The sequence below is a fragment of the Pinus tabuliformis genome, chromosome 6 (genome assembly GCF_031772625.1).
Source record: "Pinus tabuliformis cultivar Carrire ecotype Pingquan chromosome 6, CPIR1, whole genome shotgun sequence".
Taxonomy (NCBI): Eukaryota; Viridiplantae; Streptophyta; class Pinopsida; order Pinales; family Pinaceae; genus Pinus; species Pinus tabuliformis.
This window is the reverse complement of record NC_142292.1, coordinates 1,946,379,049-1,946,390,373: the sequence shown is the minus strand read 5'-3', so window position 1 is coordinate 1,946,390,373 and position 11,325 is coordinate 1,946,379,049.

The window sequence follows — 11,325 nt, the reverse complement described above, 5'->3', positions numbered from 1 at the left end:
CTCTAGCTGCTCTCTAGCCTCTTTGAGAGTGAAATTACCACTCCCTTTCATACCCCATCTTAGCATGTCGCTTTCTGTGGTCTTTCTGATTTTTCTTTTGTTTAGATGGTTTATCAGATCCCTTGTATTATTGTTTTCCTCAATTGAGTTTTCAGTGTCATGGAGTGACCATTCTCTCCATTCCTGGTTGCTGCTGCTATGACTCTAGTAGTGGTGGACAGTGAACCTTCCCCTGTTCTAGCATTCTCTTTTAAAATCTTCAAGCTCTGGTTTTTCCAGCTTTGGGAGTTGCTGCCAAGCATCTTCCCAGAAAAGGGTAGTTTCCCCATTGCGGATTTCCTAGAAACTATGGTACTGAACTAAGTTGTGATTCCTTCTAGCTAAATTCCATATTGGAGAACCCTCAGGCACTTCCTGTAGCCTTATTAAGTCCTATTCGTTGCAGTCGGGAGTGTATTTCTCCTTCCAGTGCCTGGCCCAAGGTAGCTTGGTTTCCTTCAGCCAACGCCACCACATCTTGGCTTCGCATGTCATGTTGATGGTGTAGGGATCTACTAAATTTAAGCCCCCTACTGCTTTCGATTTGCATAATTTGTTCCAGGCCACCAGTGCCCATTTCTTTTTCTCAGCATTGCCACTCCACAGAAAGGATCTTTGAATAGCTCTAATTTTCTGGAGGACTCCACTAGGAGCCGGCATGATGGAAAGCAGATACTGCGGAATGGCTTGCAGTATTGCTTTAGTGAGGACCAGTCTTCCAGCAAAATTAAGAGCCCTATGAGTCCAATGTTTACATCTTTTCTCCATTTTCGCTAAGATTTTTTCCCAATGAATTTTTTGCCAAGGTTTAGTCGTGAGCGGGGCTCCCAGATACTTAGAGGGTAGACTACCTTTTCGAAAGCCGAGAATGTTGGATAGATGCTTCTGAATGGCTAGATGAGTATTAAAGAAGAAAATAGTAGATTTAGCATGATTAATCTCCATACCTGAAGCTTTGCTGAAGAGGTTTAGAATGTTCTTGAAAGCCCTGGCTTCTTTCACAGTTGGAGTGCCATGCAGCATTGTGTCATCTACAAACTGCTGGTGCATTGTTGCAGGTATGGAGGGAAGTGGATGTAAGCCTTTGATTTTTCCTTCCTCTCTTGCTTTGTGAATGAGCCTGCTAAGCCCTTCCATAAGGATCACAAAAAGGAATGGGGAGAGAGGGTCTCCTTGTCTGATGCCTCGGGAGGGGGAGAAAGGTTCAGAGGGGGAGCCATTGACCAAGATAGAAAAATTGGTGGATTTAATCAGAGCAAGGATCCATTTGGTCCATTGTTTGTCAAAGCCAAAAGCATTCAGAATGGCTTCCAGATAATTCCAATTGACTTTGTCGAAAGCTTTGGAGAGATTTAGCTGCATCAGCATGCTTGGTAATTTCCTTGTCTTAAGGGTATGAACCATCTCCTGAGCTAAAAGGATGTTGTCTAAAATTTGTTTGCCCTCCACGTAGCCTGACTACTCTTCCGAGATTAAGTCAGGAAGAATAGGCTTAAGTCTGTTGGCTATAACTTTAGATATGATTTTATATATCACATTGCATAAATCTATAGGCCTAAATTTTTCTGGGGAGTTGGCTTCTTCTTCCTTAGGAATTAGAGCTAGGAAGGTGGAGTTTAGGGATTTGAGAATGGAACATGAGCATCTGGAATCTTCTACGACTTCCCAAACCTCTGTTTTAATAGTAGGCCAGCATGCTTTGTAGAAATTTATTGTAAAACCGTCAGGCCCAGGTGCCTTATCATTCGGCATACTCTTGACAGCGTCTTCCACTTCCTCCATCGAAACCTCTCTTAGCAGAGCTGAGTTTTGCTCAGTAGTTATGATGTGGGGTATAGCTTGGGTTAGTTCCTCTATGGCCTCTGATCTTTCTTCCTGCGTTTCCTGAGCTATATGCTTGAAGTGCCTAGTGAGCAAAGTTGATATTTCCTTGTGATTTTGAAGAGTTTCCCCTGCTTCATTATTGAGCCGAAGAATTTTATTTGCCCCCCTGTAGTCCAGCGTGGATCTATGGAAAAACTTGGTATTTTTTTCTCCCTCCTTTAGCCATTGGATCCTTGATTTTTGTTTCCAAAGTGTTTCTTCCTGCTGACAACGGAGTTGCCATTGTTGCATCAATGCCTTCTCCTATTCCCTTGAGTCTTCACTGTAGTTCCCCGAAGCCCATTCCTTATGAATTTGATTTAACTTGCCTTCTATGATGGTTTTTTCCTGGAAGATGTTCCCAAATTCAGCTGCATTCCAATCTTTAATTCTGTTTTTGATGTGTTTTAATTTGCTTTGGAGCTTGAACATTCTGGTTCCTCTGATATCCAATGGTTCACACCACCATTTCTCCAGCAAATGTACAAAGTTGGGGTGAGTTAACCAGAACTTTTCGAATCTGAAGGGCTTGTTTCTAGGGGTCCCTAGGAAGGCTGCCTCCAAAGAGATTGGCCAGTGATCTGATCCTCCACTGGGAAGAATGTCAGAATCCACTGTTATTCCTTCGAGTAAAATGCTTTCAGAGATCAGAAATCTATCCAAACGAGAGGCAATCAGCTTCTCTCCTCCTCTCCTGTTGTTCCAAGTGAAGGAACCATTTTTGGGAAGGATGTCTACTAGTTTGGCAGATTCAATGAATTCAGCAAAGAGTTCTGCATCTTTATTGAGCCTTCTGATTCCTCCTTTCTTCTCCAGGAGAGAGGTTATCATATTAAAATCCCCTCCCATGATTATCTTCGAGGTGGGGTGTCTAAGCTTTAAAAACATGAGAGAATTAAGAAAAGAAAATTTATCTTCTAATCTTTGTGGTCCATAAACATTTATGCAAAAGTAAGTTTCAGAATTACCTATCATTTGAACTTTTGTGGCGACGAACGATCATGTAGCTTCCATTGAGAGGATTCCTACCACTCTAGTGTCCCAAAGAGTAACTATGCCTCCTTCCCATCCCTGACTGGCTACGTCTATAAATTCTATAGGTTTACCCAGCCTTTTGCTGATGTTCTCCATTTGATTAATGGCACATTTGGTTTCCTGTATGAACATAATATCCGACTTTTCTTTTTGGAACTTTCTCTTAAGAAGTCTTTGTTTGGCTTGGCTATTGAGCCCTCTTGCATTCCATGAAATGATTTTCATTTATAACTAGATATATTATTGGTAAGACGGGAAGGCATTTAGAGCCTTCATTTTGCCTGAATTTAACATTAGAATCCCCAAGTCGTGCAATACCTCCCCATTTGTTCTTCAGCCTCTTCTCTTTCTTTGCTTCAGACCTGTTGGATTAAGAGAGATGCTCTTTGAATGATTTCCTGTGCCTTTTGCTATTCCTAATCTCCTGTTTTTCCTGTCTAGTTCTGCCTTTTGTCTTGCGATGAATAGATCACTGATCTTCCTTATTTCTTCTTCCGGAATATTTTCCAGTCCTTGAGTTCTCCAATTTTTTTCCATGTCTGGTAGGTTCACCCCTTCCTTTTCTAGAACTTCATTGAGCTCCATCTCCTCACTACCCCCATCGCTGGTTAGCATATCAGTATCTTCATCGCGTTCGTCTTCTAGCTCTTGCATTTGGACTTCTGTTCTGATTATATTTTCCTCCCCGTCCTTTGTTTTGTGTCCTTGCTTGTCTTTTGGCTCTTCATTAAGTTTCATTTCCCTGTTTGTTCCTTCTGAATCTGTATCGGTTTCCAGAATGCTGAAGGTGTTGTTGGTGATGCCTGGGTCTGCCCCTGCTCTGTTCATTCTTTTCCTGTTAGCTCTTTGTCTTGTTTTTGGCTTTGTGAAGGCTTCTTTGATCTTTGCTGCTTGCTCTGGTTTGTGCTCTTCCCCTGTTCTGTTTAAAGTGAATTCTCTGACAAGGTGTTCGTGTTCATGACACCTTCTACATCGGAAGGGGATTTGCTCATAATCGATGGCTTGATAATAGTCCTCATCTCTAAATTCCAGCCATAGGCCTTCATGCAGAGCTCCTGAGACATCCATCTCCACACAGATTCTTGCACAGGAAGTGTATCTTCGTTGCATCGTTGCTTCTGAAGCTTTGATGAAGGTTCCGAGATGGTCTCCTATTTGCTTAAGCATCACTAGTCCCCAATAGTCTATTGGAAGGGAGAATAGGCGGATCCACACAGGAACCTGTGTGAAGGTTTCTTTTTCGGGCACAAAGTTTGCTTTCCAGGGTCTCATATAGAGTCCTGCTGAAGCAAAGAAGTAAGGACCTCCATCGAAGACCCTATCCTTGTCCTCTAAGTTCGTAAAAACAACAGTGAAAAAAACTTTTGCCCCAAGGTGTAGTTTAACATCACCTTTAGGTTTCCAATGTTGCTTGATCCATTGACAGAGCGCTCGTTCCGTTGGCCACAGTCCCATGAACTTGCATATTATTGCATGTTCCGTCATGTGTTCTCTATAGGCTTGAATGTCCGGATCTGAGAAAACCACTCGGAGGGTTTCGATTTTTTTTGGTTTGCATGCTCCTTGCGTTGCTTTGTTGGAACTGGGGTTTAGGGCTTTTGCTTTCTCCTCTTCCTCTCGAGAGTGCTTCTCTGCCTCATGTTCCTCTTCGCCCTCTGTTTGGATAATTATTGGTACTGTGTCTCTTTGGCTTGCATCTGCCCTTTTGTCGTTATTCTCCTATCCATTGTTTACTTTTTCTTTCATTTTTGGGTTGTTTCTTGTTTCTTTTTGCAACTGTTGTGTCCTTTCTTTGCTGGTTTCGTTGTTTTCCTTACGCTCTCCATAACCAATGATTTTAAATCCTTCCTGTGCTTTCTGTTTCTGCATTACAACTTGCTTGAAGGATGGGGTCCCAGTGGACCCCCCGTTTACCATTTGTCGGGTCAGTCCTCGACCTCTGTAAAGTAGATCCGCTATTCTGTCTCTATGTGCTTCCAGAACTAGTGCTGAGACTTTTGGCTTGAAGCTCTAAACCCTAGACCTCGAAGCTCATTCCTCCCCGACCTAGAATCTTAATTGGTTCAATACCATAATCTCACCTCCCTACTTTCATTCATTGTATATCAAAAGCCTTAATTACACCAAAGGTGTCCCTCTTTTAAATTGGTTAGGCTAAGCATTGTCTAATACCCTTTTCATATCCATTTGACATTTGTCCTCATGTACCCATGACATCTGTCCAATTCTCATGATTTCCATTGTTATCAACTGAATTCTATTGTTGAGGACTGCTGGGATACTTTCTCATGCCCATCAGACAAATTCTTGGTATATCTAGTTTATTGGTTGTTGGATATACTCTTGTTGTTATAGTAGTAGTTGCTATTGACCACGGTCCAAATTATTACTCCAACAAATTATGGATGTAACACGAGAAGGATGATGGAATAAGAGAAAAAATTATGTAAAACTATGAAAAAAACAATCATCGAAAAACATTATACAACTTTAAAAAAAATTCTAACAAAGTTGAAAATATCAAAAATAAATATAATAAAAAAAATATCACAAAATATTTTTTATTGAAAAATAATTCTTTATGTTAAAATATTTTACACAATTTATTTAAAAAATGTGCATTTATTTTAAATACTTGAATCTCTAAATCACATATTGGATTACCTAGTAAAAAAAAACTCCATTAATATTGAAAAAGTAAAATCTATAAATATTTTACATAATCAATATTTATTTCTACAAAAATACAATAACTCTAATCCAATTTCATCTATAATATATTATCATATCCAATCTCATTTAAAATATATTATGATAACATAATATATTAAAAGTAAAATATCTTTTAAATTCTCAAAAACTTATAATAATATTATATGCCCTCTCACCTATAACATAATATATTAAAAGTTAAATATTTCTCAAATTCTTAAAAAATTATAATTATATTATATGCCCTCTTGCCTCCAAAGCTTCCATAAGTCCTATGCCTATTAGGACCCTACATTGTCCCTTTTTTATCACATATTTTGCTAACATTTCACCCTTTTCCAATCCATATTTAAAGTCCATGTTATTACTTTAATCCATTTTTCCGAAGGTATACAATATTTCTTCTCATTACTATATGTTTAATTTATTTTACATATAATTACATTACCTTCATAGTTAATCGTTGATTGGATAGCTGCTGAAACAGTTTATCATTGCAGTCTATGTTGTTGAAACAGTCTAACGATTGCAGGTTTATCATTACAGTTTATGTTGCTGAAACAGTTAGCACAGTGCGCAAATCCCGTTGCTGAAACAGCCCGTGATTTGCATTTTAGATTCGGCAGCAGCAAAAGGAGATCATCGAAGGAGCTGTTACACTGGCTGTAACAACTACATTCCAAAGTCAACATTGTCACAACCATTGTAACAACATTTTGTTAATGGAAGAACTAATTATCCTATTTTGGCATATCGGGTTAAAGATAGGACTTATAATGTAATCAATTGTAATAAATGTCTCCTCTTTAGGAAGAGGAGACATCTACATTAGGGGGACTATGGGCAGATTGCAGGAAGGTCTAGCTGAAAGTGAAGAACTGAAATCTTTTGTAATATGATACATTGACAGATGAATAAAATATTATTCTAAGCATTCCTTTCTAGTTCTTCTTTCTGGGGAATCTTGTGAGAAGGAAAGGGCCCACCTTCATCACAAGATTCACCCATTAAATTCCTGTAGTGTGTTAAGTGTATTTTCTATCCATACCTTGTTAAGTTCTGTTTACTGAATATTGCTTATGCGTTATTGCTGAAACTCTGTTTTTCAATTGATTGTTGCATTACTTTCCTGAATTCATTCACAGTTAATTAGTGAGTGCTTTAATTGGTAATTGAGATTACAGAGTGAGTTTGTGAAGCATAGGAATCAGAAACAGGTGCTGAAGATTCCTACTTGGGGAATAGGGTCCTATTCTTTGTTGCAGCATAACTAGTCTCTTCCTTTGCAGATTGATTTCTTTCCTAGATTGTTCTTTTTAATGTAATCAAGGATTCTTTGATAATTGTCTGCAATAGATTGTTTTTGCTGTAACTCAGAGTAGAGCTTCAGTTTTCTTAAGGCAAGGTGTGATTAGTATATTTATTACTACAACTTTTTATTGCTTTTGAGATTGAGCATATACAGTGTGTAGTTGCCTTTGAAATAAATAGACTTCCTTGGGTTGACAATTCATGTAGCACTTAGTTGTTTGAATTAATAAGAAATTAAAGTGACCAACATTTTGGCGCTGTTGCCGGGGAAGGCAATCATAGTTTTCAAAAGCATTAATGTTTTTCTTTTAGATGTGTAGAATGCATGAGAGGACACAAGAAAAATAACCCTACAAGTGGCAAGGGCAAAGTAAGAGGAGGAAGAAAGCCCTTTATTGATGAGATTATATCAAAAGATGAAACTTCTCAGAGACTAAGCTCTCGAAATTCAAAGACTCAGCATTCTCTTCAAACGAACTATGAAACAGAGGAAGTCGTGGGGCCCGAAAAGGTTGAGGAAACAATAGAAGATATTGAGGAACTAGTAGAAGATATTGAGGAATCAGTTGAAGACATTGAAGAGCCAACATAAAACATTCAAGATCGGGAAGGTGCAGAAGGAGAACAACCAATGGAAGGGAACAATGAAGGACTCTTTGGTGGAGGACTGGGAGGAGGAGAAGGAAGAGATGAGAATTCTCTCTCTACTTTAGGATTTCCTATTGGTGATCTTCCTAGAGGGGCAACTCCCATGAAGAATATCCCACTTTCAGCCTTACCTAACTTCCATGGTTTATCTTTTGAAGATCCTTATGAGTTTCTTTTTGAGTTTGATATATTATGCAGAAGTTATGATTATGTTACTAATCTTATGGGAATTCCTGATAAACATCCACTAGTCTTGGAATTACCCAGCTGACTTTGCAGTATTGCAGACTAAAACAAAGTTGGGGGGACATCCCCTAATTCTAGGAAGGCCCTGGTTGGCTACAGCCGATGCCTTTATCAGTTGTAGATCTGGTTCAATGACAATTTCTAATGGATGTGAAACCAAGCAACTTACTCTTTACACTCATGCCACACCCATGATTAATAATGATAATTCTATATGGTTGAAATACGATGACAATGCTACTCAACTTATTTTGACTATCGGACAAGCTTTAACTCTTAAAGATACCACGAAGGATGAAGTAATTAGTAATTTTATTTGTGAACCCTCCTTGGTCACTGCTGAAACATATAATCAGTTGACTACAATTTCGGAATCTGAAACCCAAGAAAAGCTTAAATCTGAAGATCTACCTCAAACATCAACTACCATCTCCTCTAAAAATATAGCAGTAGAAATAAAACCTGGCAAAACATTGAACATAAACCCCAATTTAACAGAAGCTGAAACACAACAACTAATGAAGTTACTTCGTGAAAATAAGGAAGCATTCACATGGGACTATACAGATATGAAGGGAATCTCTCCTGAATTATGTACTCATCGCATCTATATCAAGGAAGGTTGCCAACCAATCTGTCAACCCCAACGACAAGTGAATCTCAATTTGAGAGAAATTGTTAAAGAAGAACTTCAAAAATTGCTTAATGTAGGGTTTATATACCCCATATCTGACAGTGAATGGGTTCCCCCATTGGTGATAGTACCTAAGAAAAACAGGAAATGGAGAGTGTGTGTAGATTATAGAGCTTTAAATAAAGCCACTCAAAAGGATCACTTTCCCTTACCATTCATTGATCAGGTGTTAAATAGTTTGTCGGGGAAGAAATTCTTCTCCTTTTTAGATGGTTTTAGTGGATATAATTAGATCAAAATTGCACCCCAAGACCAAGATAAGACCACTTTTACTAGTCCCTGGGGAACTTTTGCCTATAGAGTCCTCCCATTTGGACTATGTAATGCTCCAACAACCTTTCAAAAAGGCAATGATAGGAATCTTCTCTGATATGCTTAATGACTGTATGGAGATATTTATGGATGATTTTACCCCTTATGGTGTGTCTTTTGAGGATGCATTACAGAACCTTGAGAAAGTACTTAAACGTTGTGTACAAGTACACCTTTCCCTAAGTACTGAAAAATGTCATATGATGATGAATGAAGGAATTATGCTTGGACACTCTATTTCATTTGAAGGAATTCATGTAGATCCATCCAAAATACAGGTAATTGAGAACCTTCCTATTCCTAGAACACAAATTGATGTGAGAAGTTTTTTAGGACATGCTAGATACTATAGAAGATTTATCAAAAAAATTTCTAAAATAGCTTCTCGTTTATTTGTGTTACCTATGAAAAATGTTGAATTCAAGTGGACTGATCTTTGCCAGAAAGCATTTGATGAACTCAAGCATCAGTTATCTAGAGCTCTGATTCTAAGGGGACCTGATTGGGCACTTCCCTTCCATATATCCTCTGATGCTTCAGATACTACAATTGGAGCTATCTTGGGACAAGATGAAAACCATCTTCCTTATGCTATCTATTTCATTAGTAAGAATATGACTCCTGCTGAGCTTGATTACACAATTAATAAGAAGGTTTTAGCAGTCATTTACTCTATTAATAAATTTTGACATTACATTACTGGTTACCCTACTTTTGTCCATACTGACCACTCGGCTATTAAGTATTTAATGAAAGAATCTGTCACAAATGCTCGATTCACCAGGTGGTTACTCTTATTACAAGAGTTTGATATTATAATTGTAGATCGACCAGGTAAAGAAAATGTAGTTGTTGATTTCCTTTCTCAATTAAAAGCTGATGATAGTACTCCAGTAGATGATTCATTTCCTAATGAATATTTATTTGCAGTATCTACTCACTCACCTTGGTATGCAGACATTGCCAATTATCTGGTTGCAGGGAAGTTACCATCACACCTATCACATCGAGAGAAAAGAAAGATCATTCAACAAAGTGCTCGATATAGCTAGATAAGTGGGTGTCTTTTCCATATAGGACTTGATCATGAAATCTAAAGATGCATTAGAGAATATGAGGTTTATGATATACTAAAGGCTTGTCATGATGGCCCTTGTGGAGGACATTTTGCTTATAAAAGAACGACACATAAAATTCTTAGAATGGGTTATTATTGGCCTTCACTCTTCAAGGATGCAAAGAAATATGTTCGGGCCTGCGATAGCTGTTAGAGAATGGGTCAACCTAATCATAGAGATGAAATGCCATTGAGTCCCCAGGTAATACTTGAACCCTTCGAAAGGTGGGCTCTAGACTTTATAGGGCCCATTAATCCTCCATCCAATCAAAGAGTTTATATATTCGTTTGTACATATTATATGACTAAATGGGTGGAGGCTAAGGCACTAATTAGAGCTAATGAAGAATTTGTTTTAGCCTTTCTATTTTAAGAAATCTTTGTTAGATTTGGAGTGCCTAGAGAGCTAGTTACAAATGGAGGACCTCCTTTCAATTCTCATGGTTTTAAAGCCACCCTTCAAAAATATCATATTCATCATAGAATGACTACACCATACCACCCCCAAGCCAATGGATAGGTAGAGAGCATAAAAAAATTTATAGAAGCCTTTCTAACAAAAACAGTGAAGAAAAATAGGAAGGACTGGTCTCAAAGGCTCCCTGAAGCACTATGGGCTTACAGAACTACCTGGAGAAACACTACAGGATTTTCTCCCTATGAATTGGTTTATGGAAAAAGTGTTGTTTCTCCTGTGGAATTTGAAATTAAAACCTTAAGAACTACTTTAGTTGTTAACCTTGATTTGACTGATGCACAGACAACCAGGTTGCAGTAGCTTTAGGAATTGGATGAAAAGAGATTAGATGCCATCCATCAAACAACTATGATCCAACAGCAAAGAACCAGGTGGCATGATAAAACCATCAAGCATAAGCAGTTCTAGAAAGCTAATTGGACTTTATTGTATGATTCTCAGTTTGAAAATTTTGAAGGGAAATTACAAACAAGATGGCTGGGACCTTATGAAATAGATACTGTTTTTCCCAATGGAACAGTAAGGCTCCTAGAAATTGATGATTCTAGAACACCATTATTAGTAAATGGGTATCGGCTCCGTCTGTATCAGCAACCCCTTTCCAAAGAGAATTTTAAGGCCACTTGCGTGGTAGATTCACATTATCTCTTTTTGGGGGAGCCTACTACCCCTTATTGCACTTAATTTTTTCATTGTATTTTTAGTATTTAGATTAGATTTCTTAACTAATAATACCTGTCAAGGGTTGGCATGTTACAATTGATTATTTTGCAGATTCCAGACATAGGAAAGGATGATTGGGAAGGACAATTCTATAGGCAGATCTAAGCTTCATTTTGTGAAGCAATATCATCTCATTTCAATCCATAG